General features: G+C 39.0%; 1 protein-coding gene across 1 annotated transcript in view; it reads right to left on the minus strand.

Annotated features, from left to right (window-relative positions):
* The window catches only part of LOC146813019 (killer cell lectin-like receptor subfamily B member 1A), a 574,194-nt gene that overhangs the window by 318,064 nt on the left and 233,831 nt on the right, over positions 1-22,299 (minus strand). The gene's annotated exons all lie outside the window — the stretch shown is intronic.

Consider the following 22,299-nt stretch of genomic DNA (forward strand, 5'->3'; position numbering starts at 1 on the left):
CACTGGTGGGGTGTGGGTATGCTCCATTCATACACGGGTGGGGGTAGGGTCCGTACATACACGGGTGTGGAGTTGGTACGCTGCATGCATACACGGGTGGGGGTACGGTCCATACATACACTGGTGGGGTGTGGGTACACTCCATGCATACACGGGTGGGGGTACGGTCCGTACATACACTGGTGGGGTGGGGGTACGGTCCGTACATACACTGGTGGGGTGGGGGTACGGTCCGTACATACACTGGTGGGGTGTGGGTACGCTCCATGCATACACGGGTGGGGGTACGGTCCATACATACACGGGTGGGGGTGCGCTCCATTCATACACGGGTGTGAGTACGCTCCGTACATACACTGGTGGGGTGTGGGTACGCTCCATTCATACACGGGTGGGGGTACGCTCCGTACATTCCCGTACCCACGGTTTGCAGGCCTGGGTACGTACCGTACCCAGGCCTTAAGAGCGTGGGTACGAGTCGTACCACGCCCACCACTACGTCACCCCAACAATGGCGGTACGGCCCGTACCCACGTTCTCATGGCCTGGGTACGGGCCGTACCAGCATTGTTGGGGTGATGTGGGGGTACGCGTGGTACGACCCGTACCAACGCTCTGAGGGCCTGGGTACAGTGCAGACCCCCAATGGGGTGCCGTAGGGGTACGCACCGTCCCCAGCCCTTCAGAGCGTGGGTACGGGTCGTACCACGCGTACCCCTACATCACCCCAACAATGCTGGTACGGCCCGTCCCCAGGCCTTTAGTACGTGGGTACGGGCCGTACCGCCATTGTTGGGGTGACGTAGTGGTGGGCGTGGTACGGCCCGTACCCACGCTCTTAAGGCCTGGGTACGGTACGTACCGGTATTGTTGTGTTGCCGGTTCGCGTCAACATCCACTTCCGTTGTGGTGGACGCTTGCGTTGCTGGACACGCCCCCACCCCCTCGAGGTGACCAGGTCCTGCAGGTCAGGTATGTCCAGGGCATGTCTGATTTGTGACTTGTGTGGGGGTTATGTGTCCTGCCCCTGCCCCCCCCTTTGCCCCTGGGTGTTATTCTGACCTTCTGCGGCGTCTGCGTCAGTGCCTGTAGAGCAGGTGGACTGCTATGAGGGCTGGGATGACACGTAGGTTCGGGTCCATGGCTGTCCGTCGCGTACAGGTGCTCCTTGTGCGCGTCGTCCTGATTTCCCGGCAGTTTTTGGCAGCCGGAAAATATAATCCGTGCGGGGTGACGTTGGTGCGGATCGTACTTCCTGGTTCGTGAACCGCAGCCTGAATGCGTCCCGACGTCACGTCGGAGCATTCCCGGATCACAATCGTATGTATATTTTCGTCGGTCGATGTTTTTTACGAATCGTACGGAAATGCTGTTTCCGTGGGAATCGTACTTCCATGTTTGTAATGTTTATTTCCTGGGTACGAGTCGGACGGAGAAAACGCTCCGACCGACGGTTCGTACCCGGTTTCTCCAGGATCCGAATTGGCACCTAAGTGTTTGGATGTTGGTTGGCTCTAAAAAGAGCCCTTGTGTTCATTGAATGTTTTTTGGTACCTACAAGTAAGTACCGATGCAGAGTCTAAAGTTCAAGAGGAAGAATCTGTTCCCTTCATCATTGAAATGTACACCGTCTCCTCTATAAATGTCTTGCATGTTGTAACACAAGTTGTTGTGGTATATAGAACCCATACCATAGTCTCTGAGGAAAGCAGAAACAGACTTATTGACGTGCTTTCTTGCTTTGTCAATCTGCGGACAATGTTGGTAGGACCAGTTCCACTTTTGCCTTTGGCATATATTAGAATATACAAAGGCAGTTTGTGGAAAAAGTGACATCAATTGCACAAAGGTGTCCTTAATAAGCATTTCCAGACCTACCCCAGTTAAAGTGCCTAGGTCATTTCCACCACAGTGCACAATAATAAGGTTAGGCTGTGGGAGATGTAGAAAGGTTTTCACCAAAGGCATTAATTGGTGCCACTTTAACCCTCTCTGACCAATCCATTTAATGTCTACATTTGGCAAAGCAAGATCTTTCACAATACCTCTTTTTTCTGCAAACTTTTCACTCCAGAAGACATAGCTGTGACCTATAATCCACACTGTGAACATCTCTCAAGGAGATCTGGATGCACTCAGAAGGTGTCTTTCAGTAGAATGGCAATATGAAAAGAAAGATAGTTGTAAAATGGAGGCTTACATACTTTTTTCAAAATAAAAAGAAATCATTGGCTTTTTCAGACCATACAACACTAAAAACTAGGATGTATGTTTAAATTTTTAAAAACATGTTTTGTATTGGTTCAGAAAAATGTGTTCCCACAGATCATTAGTTTGGATTTGCTGTTAGGTTCCAAAAGTCAAGCACTCTTGCTCTTTGGATTTGAAACATTGTGTGCTGAACTTCTGACCTCTCTGCTCACACCGGTGTTCCATGACCTGTTGCTATGGTAGCAGGCAGAAGTCATGTTGGGGGAAGGGATCATTTGGAATAGGGTTGAAATTTTCAACCAATAGAAATGTGTGTTTCCATATGAAAAAATGTGGGAAGCACTGTGATTTGAAATTAACATGTATATGTGTGAAAAAAGAGAGGGAAACATTGCCATTTACTGGTTCTGCTGAGAGGTGTACAGTTCAGAGATTCTGGCTGTGATAATCTGCTGTGTGAGTGGCACATTTCTTTCTCAACTAACTACTTTTAAAGGTGAGTTATGAATTTGAGAGGGGATGTATGTGGTGTAGTTGGATATAAATAATAGAAATGTGAATATTCTTATAAAGTTGTGTTTTACATTTTATTTTAAGTAAGATATTTAACTGCCTTGAACATGTCAGATATTATGGAGTATGTCTTCACCATAAGTTAAGGTGTACTGGTATCAACCAAAAAAACTGTTTTGTGCCTAGACTCACACCATGAGTCTGTCTTTACACAGGAATTTTTCACAGAGATTTAATTTGTGTTGCTGTTGCTCTGTTTGACTTGCACTAGCAGGAAAGGGGCAGCTTGTTTTCAAGAACTGTGATGGTTAGCATTCAGCAGAAATCACTTTCTCACAAATGAGAGGCAAATGCAAACACATTTGAAAATAGCATGGTACATTTTCCTACCACTTTTAAAGTTGTGTTTTACATTTTATGTAAAGGAAGATATTTAAGTGCCTTGAACTTGAAAGATATTATGGAGTATGTCTTCACCATAAGTTAAAGTGTACTGGTATCACCCAGGGATACTGTTTTGTGTCTAGAATCACACCATGAGTCTGTGTGCACACAGGAATTCCTCTCAGAGATTTAATCTGTGTTGCTCTTGCTCTGTTAGACTTGCTCTCGCAGGAAAGGGGCAGCTTGTTTTTAAGAACCGTGATGGTTAGCATTCAGCAGAAATCACTTTCTCACAAATGAGAGGCAAATGCAAACACATTTGAAAATAGCATGGTACATTTTCCTACCACTTTAAAAGTTGTTTTTTACATTTTATGTAAAGGAAGATATTTAACTGCCTTGAACATGTCAGATATTATGCAGTATGTCTTCACCATAAGTTAAGGTGCAGTGGTATCACCCAGAAATACTGTTTTGTGCCTAGAATCACACCATGAGTCTGTCTTTACACAGGAATTTTTCACAGAGATTTAATTTGTGTTGCTGTTGCTCTGTTTGACTTGCACTAGCAGGAAAGGGGCAGCTTGTTTTTAAGAACTGTGATGGTTAGCATTCAGTAGAAATCACTTTCTCACAAATGAGAGGCAAATGCAAACACATTTGAAAATAGCATGGTACATTTTCCTACCACTTTAAAAGTTGTGTTTTACATTTTATGTTAAGGAAGATATTTAACTGCCTTGAACATGTCAGATATTATGGAGTATGTCTTCACCATAAGTTAAGGTGTACTGGTATCACCCAGAAATACTGTTTTGTGCCTAGAATCACACCATGAGTCTGTCTGTACAGAGGAATTTTTCACAGAGATTTAATTTGTGTTGCTCTTGCTCTGTTAGACTTGCACTCGCAGGAAAGGGGCAGCTTGTTTTCAAGAACTGTGATGGTTAGCATTCAGTAGAAATCACTTTCTCACAAATGAGAGGCAAATGCAAACACATTTGAAAATAGCATGGTACATTTTCCTACCACTTTAAAAGTTGTGTTTTACATTTTATGTAAAGGAAGATATTTAACTGCCTTGAACATGTCAGATAATATGGAGTATGTCTTCACCATAAGTTAAGGTGTACTGGTATCACCCAGGAATACTGTTTTGTGCCTAGACTCACACCATGAGTCTGTCTTTACACAGGAATTTTTCACAGAGATTTAATTTGTGTTGCTGTTGCTCTGTTTGACTTGCACTAGCAGGAAAGGGGCAGCTTGTTTTCAAGAACTGTGATGGTTAGCATTCAGCAGAAATCACTTTCTCACAAATGAGAGGCAAATGCAAACACATTTGAAAATAGCATGGTACATTTTCCTACCAGTTTAAAAGTTGTGTTTTACATTTTATGTTAAGGAAGACATTTAAGTGCCTTGAACTTGAAAGATATTATGGAGTATGTCTTCACCATACGTTAAGGTGTACTGGTATCACCCAGAAATACTGTTTTGTGCCTATAATCACACCATGAGTCTGTCTGTACACAGGAATTTTTCACAGAGATTTAATTTGTGTTGCTCTTGCTCTGTTAGACTTGCACTCGCAGGAAAGGGGCAGCTTGTTTTCAAGAACTGTGATGGTTAGCATTCAGCAGTAATCACTTTGTAACAAATGAGAGGCAAATGGTAACACATTTGAAAATAGCATGGTACATTTTCCTTCCACTTTTAAAGTTGTGTTTTACATTTTATGTAAAGGAAGATATTTAAGTGCCTTGAACTTGAAAGATATTATGGAGTATGTCTTCACCATAAGTTAAGGTGTACTGGTATCACCCAGGGATACTGTTTTGTGTCTAGAATCACACCATGAGTCTGTGTGCACACAGGAATTCTTCTCAGAGATTTAATCCGTGTTGCTCTTGCTCTGTTAGACTTGCACTCGCAGGAAAGGGGCAGCTTGTTTTCAAGAACTGTGATGGTTAGCATTCAGCAAAAATCACTTTCTCACAAATGAGAGGCAAATACAAACACATTTGAAAATAGCATGGTACATTTTCCTACCACTTTTAAAGTTGTGTTTTACATTTTATGTAAAGGAAGATATTTAAGTGCCTTGAACTTGAAAGATATTATGGAGTATGTCTTCACCATAAGTTAAGGTGTACTGGTATCACCCAGGGATACTGTTTTGTGTCTAGAATCACACCATGAGTCTGTGTGCACACAGGAATTCTTCTCAGAGATTTAATCCGTGTTGCTCTTGCTCTGTTAGACTTGCTCTCGCAGGAAAGGGGCAGCTTGTTTTTAAGAACCATGATGGTTAGCATTCAGCAGAAATCACTTTCTCACAAATGAGAGGCAAATGCTAACACATTTAAAATTAGCATGGGACATTTTCCTTCCACTTTTAAAGTTGTGTTTTACATTTTATGTAAAGGAAGATATTTAAGTGCCTTGAACTTGAAAGATATTATGGAGAATGTCTTCACCATAAGTTAAGGTGTACTGGTATCACCCAGGGATACTGTTTTGTGTCTAGAATGACACCATGAGTCTGTGTGCACACAGGAATTCTTCTCAGAGATTTAATCCGTGTTGCTCTTGCTCTGTTAGACTTGCACTCGCAGGAAAGGGGCAGCTTGTTTTCAAGAACTGTGATGGTTAGCATTCAGCAGAAATCACTTTGTCACAAATGAGAGGCAAATGGTAACACATTTGAAATTAGCATGGTACATTTTCCTTCCACTCCCGCAATGGGTGAGGTAGATCCTACATGTTCAAAACTCCAATTAACCTTTACCACACATGTACTCTTACATACATCTCCGCAGTCTTCATGCAGTTCTACAAGCGTCCATGCAGATCTGTGTTGCACCTGACAATACATGGTCTCCAGAAGCACGCCCTTAGCACACAGACAGGTGCTTCTCCTGCACTCTCATGCTTACTATTCAGCTCTGTGTGGTATTTTAGATAGCAGTGTGTAATGCTAACACATTCAACGTCACCAAGGCTCATTTCCTTTGCTCTACTCTAATCACTCATCCTGTAACATATGCTGATGGTCTCAAGTAGCTGTTAGGACGTGTACTCTTTTCTGCCTCTTTAAAATATAAGGAAAATGTGTCAGGCTGCCATAGTAATTATGACTTACTCTTCCACAGTAGTAAATGTGCTTTGAAATTGCCAAACTAAAATCGTTTTTTGCCTAGAATCACACCATGAGTCTGTGTGCACTCAGGAATTGTTGTCAGAGATTTAATTCGTGTTGCTCTTGTTCTGTAAGACTTGGAGTTGTAGGAAAGGGACATGTCATGTAATAGGATTTGAAAAGCTCTGAAAAAAATGGTAATGTATTAAAATTACATAAAGTTATTTTTTTTTTAGTTTCTTTCATGTATTGCTGAACAACAGTGAAATTAGTTAAAGATGCCTATAAAGTCAAGAAAGAGAAAAGAACAGCAACAACATCTATATTTGAAGAAAACTGGACCAAACAAAATAGTTGAAGAACCTCATGTTGGAAAAAAGAAAAACAAAATTTGAATGCAAATGCCTCTGACACCATAAATCACAATTTCTACTTTTCTCAGCAAGCCTATTTATTGACTGCGAGTTATATTTAGTTTATGACAATTTAAATTACTTTGAAACAGGGAGAACACTTCTTCATTGTGACAAACACATGTCCTTTACATTTAACATTAAACAGACTTTGCTTTTTTCACAATAACTTAATGACAACTCAATAAACATGAACAAAATACTTCGGACAGACAATACTTTAACCCCTTGCATGCCCCGCCCTTACCCCGCCCTGTGCCGCGCTTTGTATTAGCGGGCGGGGTTTATGACGAGATGGTCTCATCATGGGCACAGCGCAACCGCGGCCCATGACGAGACCATCTCGTCATGGGCACTCAAGGGGTTAAACAAACAGTAAACTTGTTGCGCTTCAGTACTCAGATATCCTATGTTTTACAATGTGGGGATTCTAACTCATTGTTGCCTCCACATTAAATAATTTTTATGGTCCTATGCAGGGTCAGAGAAAAGTATTTTCCACCGTAATCTTGGAGAGCGTTGACTAAGTATGTTGTTTTGGCTCTTCTAGGGACGTTATTGTATGATTTTTTTATCCCAAACGTGTCTCGTTCTCTGCTAGCCGACGCGTTTCGACCTGTGGTATTGTGGACCTATATTATATTCGTAAGGTCTTCGTCAGGGCTCGTGTATTGTTCCAATTGGACATCTTTTTCCTGAAAAAATAATAATATATCTACTCTTAATAAATGTTTAAAAGGTAGGTACTTTTCTTTTTTGAAAAAGCCTAATTGCTGGAGAAACTTACATACTCCCGGGTGAGGGGGTGCTGTCATCTTCTTTTACCTTTTACCTATGGCATACAAAGGAGAGCAAATCTATAAGATAGATGGTTCTCTCTTGGTTTTTTTTCTTTTATTGACATATTTCAAGAAAGAAGTTATGTGTAGTTGGTCTTTACATACCCTTCTAATTCGCCTGTAAGGAGAAGGACTGACATGTAGTTCAGGTCCGATCACTTTTTTGGCAGCTGAAGAATCTGTGGATGCAAAAGGAGCATGACGCTGTGGTGTGGGAAGATCGGCAACCGCTAGTTGTCTTTATCTGCGGCTAGTGCTACCTTGTGAATTTGAATAATCTTAGTGCAAATCACCTCAATTTCGTGCATTTGTCACATTTATTACGTAGTGGGCTATCATTCTCCAATGTCCATGATGTCTAGGTGAATGGACTAGTGCTTCCTCTTATGGTCCTTGTATCCGTGCGGAGGGTGGACAGGCATGTGTAGTGATTTAAAAACTTGGCGTTACTGGAGAGCTCGTTGTCCGTGGGAGCAAATATTAGTATCAAGTGCTCATGCATGCAGTCTTGTTATCGCATGGAAATGATTTGCATACCTTGTTATTTTGTAGAATGTAGGAGCCGCCTTGTCTCTTGTGCGGTGTTGCCTTCGTCTCCGTCCTCAGCTAGTTGAAAACACCCCGTTTCAGAGGAGTGCGTTGATTGGCCAGGTTTATATTTCCGGCGTGACTACGTACATTGTTGTTGTGTTGTTATGGCAACGTTCGGTGTATTTACGGCTGATAGCTACCTTCTTCACTTCAAATTGAATTATCGTTTTGCGGGTATATACCTTCATCTTGGGGGCTCGTGGATTAGTTTTCAATATTGCAGGATCCTTTCTGTATTGCGCTGCCGTGATGTTATAATGCCCCGATTTTCTCGGTGGGGAATCCTATCGCTTGTTTTGCAAGTGTGTGATTATCAATAAAGTTTCTGGATGTTCAATCATTTTTCCTTTGTAGTGTTTGCACAGACGAGTTGAACCTTGTGATGAAAAAGATGTATCTAGCCTCGTGTGAACCTCCAACTCTGTGTCTCAAGGGAAGAGGACATATGGAACCCTTCTTTTATACAATATGTGTCAATTCCGTCATTTCATTCAGCCCATTTGCAATCGTTCCAAGGAACATTATGGTTTTTGCTTCACTCTTTGATAGTAGTGCATCGATATTTTTGCCTCGAATGTGGCGTAGAACAGTCCATTTGAAGTCGTTTGGGCCATGTTTTTTTTCAATACAGTGAGAAACCATGGGAGCATTCAGTGTTTTACATTTAATCCTAGAGCGATGTTGGGAGATGCGGTTTTTTATGGGCTGAGTGGTTTTCCCAATGTAGGCCAGTGGACAAGGACAGACAACGCAATATATTACGTTGTGGGTATTGCAATTTGTGAAGTCTTCATGGTTTATATATTTGAGACCGCACGTGAATCTGGTTCCTTCTATAGTGCTGTCGCATTTTCTGTGTCCTTTGATGGGTGGTAGTGACAGCATGGACCTTAAAGTTGTTTCTGGTTGTCTAATAGTCGTGTTGGCTCGTACAAGTTTCTCTCTGATGCTCGTGTTTTTTTTCAATGCGAATATTGGAGTTTGTGTAAAACCTGGTATGCTTTTTATTGTGTTCCAATTTTTTCGAATAATTTTCTGCATCTCTGTTGTGCGTCCAGAAAAAGTAGTGACGCATACCAATGGTGTGCTCTTTTTCTCTGTCCTAGGGGTAAGAAGGGTAAGAAGAGAGTCACGTGGAGAGTACCATGCTCGTTTCAGAGCTTTCTTAAGTAGTTTTTTGGGGTAGTTTCTCATTACAAATTTCTCTAGTAGTACAGTCGCGTTCTTGAAATAGTCCTCTTTCTTTGTACAGTTCCACCTTATCCTCAGGAACTGACTGAATGGGAGATTCTCGCGCAGATTTCTTTGGTGGAAACTCGAGAAATGCAGGAATGTATTCCTGTCAGTTTTTTTGGTATACAGTGTTGTATAAATGTGACCCTCTTCGTGTTTAATTAAGAGGTCTAGGAAGTTCATTTCTGAATTACTGTAGTTGCCTCTCCACAAGAGGAACACATCGTCGATATATCGACGCCAGATTTTGATATGTCCATCATAGGGGTTGTTGTTATATATCCATTTTTCCTCATAAAGGGCCATAAACATTATGGCCATCTCTGGGGCGAATGGACAACCCATCGCGGTACCCATGATTTGCAGAAATTGCGTGTCATTGAAGGTGAAGAAGTTGTACTTCAAGCATATTTCTGCTAACTGGATTAAGAAGGTCGTTGGTACATTGTGTGGCCTAGTACGTTTGTCCAGGAATACTTGAAGAGCTTCCAGACCATCTTCCTGGGGGATGTTGGAATACAGACTTACGATGTCAAGGGTTACTAAGAGTTCATTTTCTTCCTCAAAAGGGAAATGTTCCAATATGGTAATTGCTTGCATCGTGTCTTTAATGTAACTTGGAGTATTGCAGACTAATGGTTTCAAAAACGTATCTACGTATTTTGCCGGTCTTTCTAATATCGAGTTGACTCCCGAAATTATGGGCCTGCCTGGTGGATTATTAGAGTCCTTGTGCACCTTGGGAAGAACATACATTATTGGTGTCCGTGGGTTGTCATTAATCAGAAATTCTGCCTCTTTTTTTGTTAGCCACCCTTCTTCCTTTCCAATGTGTATGATGGGCAGTAGTTTGTTTTTGATTATTTTATTCCAGTCTTCGTTGTTCTTCCGGTAGTATTTGTTATCTGCTAGTTGTCGCTGCACTTCCAGCTCGTATTTCTCTCTGGGCCAAATTACAATTCCTCCCCCTTTATCGGCTGGCTTTATGATAAGGCTTTTGTTACATGATAATTGTTCCAGTGCATTTTTCTCATCTTTTGTGAGGTTTCATTTAGTAAATGTCTTCTTTTTTTCAAGGTCGTCCAGGTCTCTTAATACATTTTTTTTCGAATGTTAGGGGTTCAATGGGCATATTATTGGCGCTTGGAAAGAATGTTGATGGATTTTTCAAGCCTGAAAAATTTCGCATTTTACGGAATAGTTGTATTATTTCCATTTTGGTTTGATTGAGATCTGGTTTCACGGTGGGGATAAATGATAGTCCTTTCTGTAAGACTTTGATTTCATCAATATTTAAGTCGTAATCGGATAAATTGTAAATGCAATCTGTGTCTTCTGTTACCATCGGTATACGTTCCTCCGGGTTGTAATCTCCCCTTGGTATTGATTCGATTGGGGGTTGTACCATCTGTTGGCTCGTGGCCTGCCTCTCGGTCGGCTGTTTCCTCTGTCTAAAAAAGGAGCCGGCTGGTAGAATGGTCTTTGTAGATTATTTCTGGAAGTCGAGGAACCCTCGCTCTCACTGGATGTTCCCGAAGATGATGAGGCGTCAGAGAATATAAGGAAACGTCTCTTACTTCTTCCCCCGTATGTTCTAAGGGCTCCGATGTTTTGAGATTGTTTGTAGTATTCCTTCTCCAAATAGGGATAAACTTTTATTTCCGAAAAGTTGGTTATATCCTTGTGGAGTTTTACTCTCTTTGCGTCTTCCGTGTTTTTTTTAAAGGTTGTATTTTCGTTTTCCAATTTAGACAATAATGTTTGTGCGTTTTCTATCGCTGAGTTGTTAACCCCTTCGCTGCCCCGCCCTTTCCCCGCCCTGTGCCACGCCTTGCATTAGCGGGCGGGGTTTATGACGAGATGGTCTCGTCATGGGCACAGCGCAACCGCAGCCCATGACGAGACCATCTCGTCACGGGCACCGAAGAGGTTAAGCAATGCTTCTTCTAATTCTTTGATTAGTTCTAGGGGCATATGTATCAAGCGAATTTTTAATCGCAAATGCTGCGATTCGCAAAATACAGCGTTTGCGATTAAAAATTCGCAAAACGGGATGTATTAGGCAAATTCCCAACGCAAATTTAAGGAATCGCTAATTTAGCGATTTCTTAAGTTTGCGTAAGCATTTAAGAAATCGCAAATTGCGATTTCTTAAATGATATGTAAAAAGCACCCAAGTTGTGCGAATTATCCTTAAGAAATCGCAAATTACCACCAACTTCCAGTTGGTGGTAATTTGCGATTTCCTTTCAAAATGCACTTTTTTGAATCTTACAAAGTGCCACGTGGCGCTCATACATGCCCTTAGGGCATGTATGTGCGCCATATGCACACACATGCTCATTTCAGGGGTGCATCAGGGTGTCATCATGACACCCTTGCACCTTTGAAATTATTCTCAAATTGCGATTAGCAAATTGCGAATCGCTATTTGAGAATTACTTCCCATTCATTCCTATGGGTCTCCTGGCCCATAGAAATGAATGGGCAGGTATTCCTTAATTGCGATTTCGCAATTTGCTAATCGCAATTAAGGAATTTTAAGAAATCGCAAAAAGTTTGCAATTTTTTAAATACATCACGTTTTGCAATTCTCAAATAGCGATTCCTTAAAAATCGCTATTTGAGATTCGCAAATGGTGATGTTGATACATATGCCCCCTAGTTCCTTTTGGCTCAACCGCTCCGCAGTTTTAATAGAATGAAACATCCAATCTCTTGAACATTTGGTTCCGATGTGGCTGAATCCTTCCAAATATTCTGGTTGGTCTGTGAATATAACAGGAACGTTTTTTTGAAAAAAGAAAAAGACTTCTGGTAAGCAGACTAAGGATGTTTTTTAAAATATCTTCAAACAAAGAAAAAATGTTAAGAAAATATGCACTGCAAATAGTGTTTCATGTACAAAACAACATCGACAGAAAATACGAAAAGCCAATGTTGAATCAGAAGTAAGAAAGAGTGACTTAACACGAAAAATAGATTTTAAAAACATTCGTAGAAAAAATGTTTCAGAGAAGAGTGATGTTAAATTTGCTAAAGGATGTGAAAAAATATAAGAAGAAAACCACATTTTATAAAAAAAAGAAATATATTGAAAAAATTGTTTCTAAGGCTTTGGAAATAAAACGAAAACTATTCATTTTAATTTTGAACAGGATGCGTAGATTAGAAAAATTAGTAAAAGCAATGAAGTCACAAAGCAAAAGGAAAAGAGAAGTGAAAAAAAATAACTTTTGTAAAGTGTTCTTAGGAGAATGGAAGCATAATTCAAGTACTGAGCCATTTTTTAATGAAGAGAGTTATCTTCAAAGTAATAGTTTGTTGCATGCAGTTGACACCAATGGTCGAGCTTATGAAGTTAAAGATGGTTGTATAATGGAAAAGGAGAAAATGGTTCCAAGAAATGAGGAAGAAGTGTTAGCTGATGAGGTTATGGGGAGACGTCCTAAAGCCCCAGTGTACACTTGAAATTGTAGTAGTATTTGCACTGTGCGACAGGAATCTATTGATAAATTACGTGACTTCCTAAGAGAATATAGTAAAAAGAGTGTTAAACAGAAGATTAAGGTGCTTCAAAGACTAGACCCATGCAGAGTGAGAGAGAATACTGGTTTGCAAGGACATTCTCTTGCTTGTCTATCTAGGAAAGTTTGCCAAAGTGTTTTTCACCATTTTAGGATGCTGGCTGTTCATCATACTGAAATGAGAAAGTTTGTGAGAACACTGTATTTTGCTAAAAGTCCAGCACTAAAGTTAAATGAGTTGAATAGTGCTCTGTTCCATGGATCTGTATCAGATGTAGTGAAGGTTACTGATGATATTCAGTTTTGTTACTTTGGTCCAGAGCAAGAAAGTGCAGGAAATGACACAGTTATTGAGGAAAATGTGGAAGAGAATGTAGAACCCACTGTTAGTAAAACATTTGAAGATCAAATGACAAAATGTACTATCTATTCTAATGAAAGACCAAATATTACTTGTATTTGTTGCCGGAGAAGCCATTATAAAAATCAAACAAGGTATGTTGATCTCTATAAAAAAAGTGAAAAAGAATATAATACTAAGTGGATGGATTTTGCTACATATTTATTTCTGGAAAATTGTTTTGATTTGGGTGAATATCACCGTATTTGTAAATACTGTTATAACAAGTTAGAAGAAAATAAAATGCCAGCAAGAGCTGTACATAATAATTTAGAATTGGTTGAAATTCCTGCAGAACTTAGTGATTTAAATACATATGAGTCTATACTCATTCAATGTGTCCATCCTTTTCAGACTTAAGTTCGTATGGAGCCCAAAACAGGTAAATTACCTCCTTCGGATTTACAAAGAGGTTTAAAAGGAAGAGTTGTCTATTTGGCATTGGATTTGAAAAAGATATGGAAACAATTGATGCAGATAGATTGGAAACTGAACCATTAGTTAATCTGGTTAATGGAGTACCAACAAAGAATAAGAACATTTGGCAGGAGCTGGTAGATGTACGAAAAGTACAAAGAGCAAATTTATATTTGAAAAGAAATAATAAATGGTATGAAACAATTTATATGGATGAAGATGAAGAAGTTTTACTAGCAGACTCAGGAATACCAGCTGGGCAAATTGAAAAAGTGGATAAGTCAAAAGAAGAAGAAATTTATGAACATTTCAGCATACATCCTCTTCATTCTAAAGAAGTTATGGGAAACAATATTGATCTGTTTCAGATGAAAAAAGCACAAGGAAGTCCCGTGAGTGTATGGGAGGAGAGCTTGGAAGCTCGTTGTTTTCCCCAGCTGTTTCCTACAGGAAAAGGTGGACGATATGATGAACGTCCAGTACAGATTCCTGCTTCTGAGTATCGGACTACAAGATTATATGCAGAAGATCCAAGATTTCGTCAAAGTATTCCTTATTTGTTCCATCTTTTATTTGAAAGTGACTGGTCTGCACTATCTTATGCAGTAAATCACATTTTAAAAACTGGAGTACATCTACATAATGTGTCTGCAAAGGATTTTATGAACAAAGTGCAACAGTGAGATGATCATTTGGAATCTCAATTGATAAATTTGATGGCTTGTCAGCGAGGAACTAATGAATATTGGTACCGACGCCATGGAGAATTGAAATGTATGTTACAGAATTTAGGAACTCCTACATGGTTTCTTACCCTAAGCTGTGCTGAGTACGCTTGGGATAATTTACTGGATTTTCTTCGAGAGGCAAATTCAAATATTGAAAACATCCAATACAAGACAGCAGGAGAATTGTGCTCATTGGATCCGGTTAATGTTTGCAGATATTTCAATCATAGATTTGAGGCTATGATGTCCTTCATCTGCAATAAAAAAAATCCACCTCTTGGAGAAGTTGTGGATTTCTTTTGGAGAAAAGAGTACCAAGCAAGAGGTGCTCCTCATATTCATATGCTGTTGTGGATCAAGGATGCCCCAAAATTTGGAACAGATTCTGATAATGCAGTTTTATCATTCATTGAAGAATATGCAACATGTGCTATACCTAAAAGCACAGAAGAAAAAAACTTAAAAGAGCAAGTTTTACGTTTCCAAAGACATCGGTGTGGAAAATACTGTCGACGAAAGTACAAGAGTAAAGATAAATTCTACACAAAATGTCGATTTGGATTTCCACGACCTGTTCTTTCAAAAGGAAGAGTAAACAGTTTTATGTCAGCTGTGCGACATACTATTACAAGAAAATCGCCTAAGAATACCTACAACCTAAGAAGAAAAGAAGAGTCAAAATATATAAATGACTACAACTCAGTCATTTTATCCATGTGGAATGCTAACATGGATATACAGTATGTTGCTGACAATTCTATTGCTGTTGCTCGGTATGTCACATCTTACATCACTAAATCTGAGAAAACGGAATTGAAAGAAATGTGGGAAGAGATTTCTCACGAGAAGACTGTCAGTAAAAAGCTATACAGTTTCAGTTTAAAGATGTTATCGCATCGAGAAATTGGATCCTACGAATGCTCAGATAGATTATCATCTGCAAGTCTGTACTCCAAATCCAGAAGAATAATTTGGGTAAGTTTAGGCCTTCAAGGAATGAGAAATCGGGTACTGAAATCTGTTCGAGAATTGAATATTTAGCAGAGAACGAACCTGAAAGTACAGACATTTTAAGAACAAACATGTTGGACACATATTGCCCACAAATGGGTCATCATCTTGAGAACATGTGTCTTTATGAAGTGCTGCAGAACTACATTTATAAACGGAATACCACAGAAGACATCAACAATGGAAAATATAAAGTCACTGGTGAGGAAGGATGTTTGGTAAAACAAACAAAAGGAAGTTTGATTAATCACCGGAAGCTGAGTTGTGACACTACTGACAAAAAGGAATTTTACTACTTGGCCCTTTTACAGCTGTTTAAACCATGGCGTTCAGAGGACGAACTACTTGGAGATTTTCAGAGCTATGAAGATTCCTGTAATGCTTGCAAAGATAGCATAGAATGCAGTACTTTCTCAACTTATGTTCAAATGTTAAATGAAGAAATTGAACAAGAAGCAACATTTGCAGCTGAAGTAGCTAGAGACAGTTCTCAAGACAGTCAAAGTTCTGGGACGTTCAGTCAAGATCCTCTAGGACAACCAATCGTAGAAAATGAAGCTGCAATAGCCATGACTGAAGTCGAAACAGCTATGAATCAAGCTCAGGGAGATTTAATAAACTTACCAAATATGGAACAACAACTGAATGATGAACAACAACAAATTTATGAGGAAGTCAGAAAAAAAATTGATCACGCATTACTACATGAAAATAAAGAGTGCTCATGCACATCGTTTGAACCAATCAGAATGTATGTGAGTGGACAAGCCGGAACTGGAAAAAGTTTCTTGATTAAAGTAATTAGAAGCTACCTACAGCAAAAAACAGATTCAACTTTGTCTTGTGTTGTTACTGCTCCAACTGGGTTAGCAGCATGTAACATAAAAGGAATTACCCTCCATCGTTGGCTAATGTTACCAGTAGAGCACGAGAACAAAATACAATACCACAAGCTAACAGGAGAAGCATGTTTTGAAGTTGCAAGAGTATTGAAAAAAAGGAAAGTTCTCATCATTGATGAGGTAAGCATGGTATCAAACTTAATGCTTGCCTTTGTGCTTTTAAGAATGCAGCAAATTCTAAAGACAAACTATGACGTGCTATTTGGAGGAAAACATGGTATAGTTTTTGGAGAGCTTCTGCAGCTTACTCCAGTTAAAGGACAACCAGTTTTTCAAACCCTTACACATGAAGACACGAAAAAGTCATTAGGAAGTATAGGTAATGTGAATATTTGGACATACTTTGAGTACAAAGAACTCATTACCAATATGCGGCAAGCCAATGATGAGGATTATGCAAGTATTTTCAAAGATATCAGAATTGGACTACTCACAGAACATGGCAGAAAAGCTTTACAGAGTCGATTGCTATGTAATGTGTTTCCAACAGAACAAATAGTTCCAGAGAAAATATACAAGAACATTGCTGGAAAAAATACTGTAATCTGCTTAATGCCAACACTACATGAATGCTCTATATTCAATCAAGAACTTTTGAAATTGGAAAATAAAGAGATTGTCAAACTGGAAGCTGTGGATAAAATATAACATGAAGGAATAACTATGATATTGACAAACAAATTGACAAGTAAATTGGATTCTCTAGAGAAAAACATCTCGAAAACAGCCGGTTTAGAAAATAATCTTTATGTATGTATGAACTGTCGAGTAATTTTAAGACGTAATTTGGATGTAGAGAAAGGTTTAGTGAACGGAGCTATGGGTAAAGTTGTGGGTTTTGTTAATTACCAGAAAAAAGTTGGAATTGATTTTTAAAAAATAAAATTTGATCAGATTGAAGAGGTTAAAGACATTTGTCGTTGTTCAGTTCGTTTCTTGCTTGTGAAAGACTTATATGTACGTAGGAAGCAGTTTCCGTTTTCTCTAGCATATGCAGTAACTATTCACAAATCTCAAGGATTAACTGTAGATAGTGCATTTGTAAACATTGGATCTACTGTGTTTAAAGAAGGTATGGCATATGTTGCTTTGTCACGCGTGAAAAAAATATCTGGTTTATTCATGATAGACTTTGATGACTCAAAAGTAAGTGCTGATGCAAACTGTGTTAAGGAGTATAATAGATTAAGAAGAAGCTATGCTCCTCATTTAGGTCAGTATCCTGTGTTTGAAAAACATGTTGTTTGTCGGAAAAGGAGATTTGAGAATATCTGTAATGAGGATGTACAGAAAAGAAAACAAAAAGAGAGTTATGTGACTGCAAGCAAAAAGAAAAAGGACAGTGTTGAAGAGGTTGTTGGTTGTCATTTTGAAAATAGCTCTGGTGTCAACTGCTACGCAAATGTAGTGCTCAATGTTGTATTTTATCTTGAAATTTTGCAAGAGCAGATAATAGTAAATCATGAAAAAAGATTCTGTTCTCTGCTGAGTCACCTTTATGAGAAGCTGAGTAATGATAAAACTAAAATAGAAAGTGCTTCTGATGTTAGAAATCTTTTAGATGTATGTTCAGGGTGTACACAGTTTACTCAAAATGTCCAGCAAGATGCACAGGAATTATTGATGTATATGCTTATGGTACTGGAAGATGAAGGGGTAGAAATAGAAAATATGTTTGGTCTTTCTTATAAATGGGAACATAGTTGTGAAAACTGTTTGAACACATGCAGCTCTAATGTTGATTCTGAAAGGTTCATATATTTAACATTACCAGAGAGTAAATCAGTGACTTTTAGTAAATTAGTTAAAGATGCCAATCACAACATGGAATGTTCTCAATGTAAATCAGACATGTTTTCAACGTTATTTTTAAATAAATATGGACAGTATGTAATTTTAATGATGCAACGTTGTAGAGCTGATGGTACAAAATTGGACACTTTAATAAAGAAGTTTACAGGACATCAATTATCAATATCTTGAAAAGCTTTTGTTGCAGTTGCAATAATTTTTCATGATGGACCTTCTATAACTTCTGGTCATTACACAGTTTATCTTAAATGTGAAAAAGGATGGACACTGTGTAATGATTCTCAATTGATTTTCAAACAACGTTTGCCTTATGATTTACCAAATTGTTACTTAATTTTTCTAAAACCAAAATTTTAGATACAAATTGCACCATCTGAACAAACCATTATTGCGATTTTATTGGATTAGCATTGGATATTTCATCAAAAAAGAATTTAAAAATTACCATTTGGCCTCATGGAAAGGTAAACATTTCTCTTGTGGACTTCTTTGACAGATATTATTTTGGTGTATGTGCTTAAGCAACAAGACTTACAGACGGTATTTATTGCAAAAAGTTATTGTTCTTACATGATATTTTTATTAAATATGTTACATTTCTATAAAGGTATGTTTTACTGAGAAGAGATTCTGGGCTTTTTTTAAACAATCTTTCAGATTGTTAATTTTTTTGCCTGCTGTTAAGTGATGAATGCAATTGGTTTCACAATTTGCAGTGAAATTCAATATATTCTGAAGACAGCAAAAAAAGGGCAAAAAATTACTTTGTTAAATATGAAAATATGTTTACTGTATTCTAAAATTTATTATTAAATATTAATACTTTTTTTCTTTTTTTTCAGATCGAGAAAGAAAATTTAGGAAAATTAATATATTTTTCTAGCAATTAAAAAAACCCATTTATTTATAATTAATTTATTTTGTGGGTCAGGTGAGTTTCAAATATCTGTATTTCTCACCCCTTTACTTTCATGCTCCCTTTTTTTCACTTTTCCTCACTCTGCTTTTCTCATTCCCCTTGTGGTCCCACAAGGACCATGAAGGGTGAAAAAAACATTTTATTTTTAAAAAAAGACACACGGCGTGCGCGCACCGTGCGCACACGGCTGGAATTTTTTTTTAAAAAAATAAAAAAAATTTAAGAGGTAAGGTGGCTCTAAAAAGAGCCGTTGGGTTAATACAGGGACAGAGGAAGGAAAGAATGGCAATATTATAAGGTTCCGCACTTGTGCTGCTGTATCTTATTATCTATTAGGGGAATACTGGACTCCCCAAAAGCAATAAGAGCGTAGCAAGTATTGCACCTTATATGTACACTCTGAAACCGAGTGTAAATGTCCAGAGGAGCAGAAGAGGGTGACGCTCCCACCGCAGAGGAAGTGCTCGGCTGAGCTGCCGATGATGTACTCAGCTGAGCTTCTGCGGATGTGCTCGGCTGAGCTGCTGGAGGGGTTGCTCTAGTAGCTCGAGCAAAAGTCTTAGGATGTACATCCCTAATGTGCCTGAACATAGTGAAGATACTAAAAGAGTACTTCTTCTTAGGATCTCCTCTAGATAAGACACGCCCACAAAGTTTGCAGGTGACTAATAGAGCATTGACTTTCTTCTGCCCCTCTGGAAATGTAAAAAATTGCCAGACAAAATAATCTTTCTGTTTCCTCTGTCTCTGTCTGATAAGGCTCTCCTGCTCACTCCCAGAAGATGATTGCTGCTCTGCCATTGTATCCCAAAAACAGTTCAGCTCCTTCTCCCAGGGAATCAGAAGAAATAATGAGGGGAATGGGTGTGGTGTAGGAAGTTTCTGGAACTGAAAGTACTTTAAACCAATGAAAAGTGTTGTTTCTTGATCACATGACTTACCGTGCGCGCATCGTACGCTTACGGTGCGCGCATGGTTCAAGTACGCATGCGCGTACGTAAGACGCGCGCATGCGCATACGGTGCACGCGCGTACGACGCACGCGCGTATGCGCATTAGGGGCATGCGCGTAAGGCAGATGCGCGTACGATCGCACGCGCGCATGCGCGTACGGAGTCCGCGCGTACGCATCGAAGACGAAGTACGCATGCGTACGTAAATCACGTACGCATACGCACACGGAGCACGGAGCCATGGAAACAACGTGCGCGCACCGTACTTGTACCGTACCGTGCGCGCACCGTAAGCTTACGGTGCGCGCACGGTTAAAATCCCTTTAAAAAAAAAAAAAACAATGTTTAGAGGTTTGTAGAAGATATTAACTATGCTGTTCAATTATATCTAAACATTTTTAAAAAAAAGGTGAGCCATCCCATATTGCAGGATACATTAAATCAATAATTATATACATAGGTAGCATATTGTAAAAAAACAAATATACAAGAAAAATAAAAAATAAAAAATTAGCATTTAAAAAACCTTGCAAATTCACTGAAAAAACCATAGGTTTCAAACACGTTATAGTTAGGAATTAGCATTTAAAAAACCTTGCAAATTCTCTGAAAAAAACATAGGTTTCACACATGTTATAGTTAGCTGGACATTTCGTTCATAAAAAAACAATGAAATTCCCCCGTTATAGTTAGTTCAGCTAACTATAACTCGCGCGCCCGCAATCCACTGCTGATGACGTCACATATTACATCACTCATGACATGGTCAGTGACATCACTCATGACATCACTGATGACATCATCCTTGTGATAGAGTGGCGGTCGCGCGAGTTATAGTTATCTGAACTAACTATAACGGGGGAATTTCATTGGTTTTTTACGAGTGAAAAGTCCACCTAACTATAACCTGTGTAAAACCTATGGTTTTTTAAGTGAATTTGCAAGGTTTTTTAAATGCTAATTCCTAACTATAACGTGTGTGAAACCTATGCTTTTTTAAGTGAATTTGTACGGTTTTTTAAATGCTAAGTTATGTATTTATTAATATATATGTATTTTTTAAGGTTTTTCACCGTGCGCGCCCCGTTGGGCGCACGGTGAAAAACCATTAAAAAAAAAAAAAAAAAATTTAATACATAGTTTATTGAAAAATAAATATATAAAAAAATAGGTTTCACACATGTTATAGTTAGGTGGATATTTCACTCGTAAAAAACCAATGAAATTCCCACATTATAGTTAGTTGAGATAACTATAACTCGCGCGACTGCCACTCTATCACAAGGATGATGTCATCAGTGATGTCATGAGTGATGCCACTGACCATGTCATGAATGATGTAATATGTGACGTCATGAGCAGAGGATTGCGGGCGCGCGAGTTATAGTTATCTCAACTAACTATAACGGGGGAATTTCATTGGTTTTTTACAAGTGAAATATCCACCTAACTATAACATGTGTGAAACCTATGGTTTTTAACTGAATATATATATATATATATATATATACATATATCTATCTTCTGTATATTTAAATGTTGTAGGGCAGGTCTTGTCTATGTTTTTAAACTTTCAGCCCTGAAGAAGTCCTTTTCAAACAGGACGAAACGCGTTGGCTGATGTTTTTTTGTATGGATTGACAATAAAGAAGAAATACATCACACAGCTGACATGAAAATCTATTTTCTTCGTAGAATCAGATCCCAGTAGAAGTTATGAACATTAATAATCTTTTTTGTAACTCAAATGGTGGTGCAGTTCTGATTTAGTTTTTTTTCCTCTAAGAGGAGTTGGCCTAACGGCTAGGGCGCTCAACCTCGGACCTGGGGAACTGGGTTCGAGTCTCGGTAATGACGCTGAACAGCCTGTGATTCTGGGCAAATCACTTAATCTCCCCGTGCCTAACAAAAATGAATGTGTGTCCTCATGTAACGTAACTGGTGCTATGTAAAGCGCTCTGATACCTGATTGGTTTCGTGTCAAGTTCACGCTACATAAATCTCTGCAAAAAAAAAAGAGCTAGAATCTCTCTGATCCCAAAATCTTGGTAGAGACACCCTGGACTGTTCCAACTACAGACCCATCACCTCAAAAAGCAATTGCCCGAATAATACACCCCTCTCAGGTAGGGTCTGTCACAGGCCACACATCGATGACTCATCTTCGTACTCTCACACATATAATCTGGCAATACTGGAGATACATACAATTGTCCCATGCCTTACATGGTCTCTTAGGCTGTTGTGATATTGAGTTACCACGTTCACCTGTGGCCCATTACCTATATGTGTGGAAGGCCTATA

The sequence above is a fragment of the Triturus cristatus genome, chromosome 7 (assembly GCF_964204655.1).
Source record: "Triturus cristatus chromosome 7, aTriCri1.1, whole genome shotgun sequence".
Classification (NCBI taxonomy): domain Eukaryota; kingdom Metazoa; phylum Chordata; class Amphibia; order Caudata; family Salamandridae; genus Triturus; species Triturus cristatus.